The following is a 2,500-nucleotide window of genomic DNA, read 5'->3' as shown; positions in this document are numbered from 1 at the left end:
CTTTTTCTTGGCTAAGATCTGCAAAAACAATATCAGGATTTTTGGTGACTGCTCTGGACTTGGGGAATAATATTCTGCTCGATCATTCCACCGTCGAACGCGTTATAATATAATCAGGGCCGGGAAGGTCTCAAATTGGTGTCCATCATGCCCTTGCGTAAATGTTATTGATTGACCTGTACAGAAACGTGGAAGAGAAACCCCATCGATTGTGACCTACACGTAGTTAATCGACGAGCGGAGGCTCCACAGGATATATTGGCTAATAAATTCGATAAACGAGTTCAGTAACAGCTCCAATAGATATATCTCAGTATATTGAACAGGCTCTATTGGGTTGGGAGTTAAATAAATTCAGTATTAGAATTTAGTGACTTTTTTTCTAAAAAGAATTACAATGATTCATCTATAACGAGATCTCACAAAAACTGAACCTTAAAGGTTACCAATATCTGCTATGTGAGCATCTTCTGTGCTTACTGTTTGCAATATGAATTATTCATTTGCAAAGGAATGCCTCAACAACGTCATATAAATAGCTTTTCCTGACACTAATTGATACATTTCCTCTATCCATTTATTGTCTGTTCAAAGGAAAGGAAATTAATTCATCGAAGTCATTGATTATGCATAGATTCCCCAAACTGCACCAAGTTTTTAGAAAGCAGATAACCAGCAAGTTTGTGCTCTATTTTTTCAAATAAAAAAGAAAACAATCAGTTGAGTTACTTAAAGTAAGATAGATTCTCGTTATGACTGTACCTTTCCTCAAATTACATTTGACAGAAGAATATAAGTTTGTAATCCTTCCATTACATTTAGTAGTGATTTATTTAGATATTGAGTCTGTTGGACCAACTCAAGACTTCTGTATACATGAATGACGATCCCTTCTTAAGGATTTTTTTTATTTATATTAATTTTTTATTGTCTTTTGCAAATTGAAGTCGAAGAAATGGAATAGAAATTAAATGAGCAATTGTCCTTCCCAGGCTGGACTCGAACTACGGCTTTTTGAAAGACCATACACCGAAGGAAATCGTATCTCAAGTATTAGAGATAAAAGGAGTTTCCGATGCCACTGTAACATACGAGATATTAATGGGTTATCGGAATTAAACCGCATTTCTCCTTTATCCCTTGACATTCTTCACTACGTATCTAAAGGTAAGTGCGGAACATTTCGTCTGTATTATTTACCATTGTCAAATCTTAAAAGAGTTCAGTAATTCATTGTAAGTGTTCCTTATTGTATAATGAATTTCAAAAGCATCACCGTTAACGACGACTTCTCTAGCATGTCTCTAAACTCTATTTATCGAGTTAGTACTAAATTTTTGAAGGTGGCACAAATTCACTGAATTTGTAAAAGAAGTGTTTGTATTCTCGCTTAATATTGTAAACATTAGTGAACCTCACACCTGCCTCTTTTCATCACTCACCATATGAACATCCGTTACATATAGAACCTAACGTCTTAACTTGTTATTGTAGGTGTTTTGAGACGGCTTTTTTATGTGAAAAGAATCCTGGATGGTATTTTTTTTGTGAAAGGAGTATACAATCCAGAAGTATCTGAAAGGAGGCGTGAAATAATGGCTTAGATATCAAGGTAGTTTGGTAGAGCCAGTTCGCGTGAATGTATAATGAGTATAAACATGTATATATATATATATATATATATATATATATATATATATATATATATATAATATATATATATATATAAATATATATATATATTTGTAGATATACGTTTGTGCAAACGAAAGAAAATACCTACAAAATCTGAAACTGTAGATACCTTTAATATTGATTAAAAAAAGAAAAAAATAAGACGAAGTGAGAGTTCTTTAATTATAATTTATGTAATATAACATGTATATATATATAACGTGTGTGTGCGTGCAAACTAAAGAAAAATCCTATTAAATCTACTAGAGATACCTTTAGTATTGTAAAATAAAACAAAGCAAAAAAGCATGACAAAGCGTTCTTTTGGCTTGAAAATTGCTATAAAAAAAAAACCATAGTTAAGAAAGGGGTCTCTCATTCCTAATCACCTTTTCGAACAATCCAAAGCTCCTCCTTGCTCCTCTTCCGCAGCGATTTCTACTGAAACGTTCGATTAGGAAACTTATGTGAATATATTTATTCCGATGACTGATCATGGACGTAATTTGCTCGTCAAATATCCGCGCTTGACTGACTTGGAAAGGATGAATATTGCGCCGTATTACGAAGCAATATACAATGAAGAATCAAACACCGAGAGGAAATTGTCATGTCAGATTGGTGGTGTAGATTTATTCTTGCGCGAAATGGTATTGATACTCGTTGCAGGGCGCTTGATTCATGTCTGCCTTTGCCGACGACGTGACTTAATGTCTTACGTCCCCTGGGATGCAGGATGATTCTCTCTCTCTCTCTCTCTCTCTCTCTCTCTCTCTCTCTCTCTCTCTCTCTCTCTCTAGATATCTATCTATCTCTCTCGTCATAC

Source organism: Macrobrachium nipponense, chromosome 13, assembly GCF_015104395.2.
Source record: "Macrobrachium nipponense isolate FS-2020 chromosome 13, ASM1510439v2, whole genome shotgun sequence".
In the NCBI taxonomy this organism is placed as follows: Eukaryota; Metazoa; Arthropoda; class Malacostraca; order Decapoda; family Palaemonidae; genus Macrobrachium; species Macrobrachium nipponense.
Note: the sequence above shows the minus strand (reverse complement) of the source record.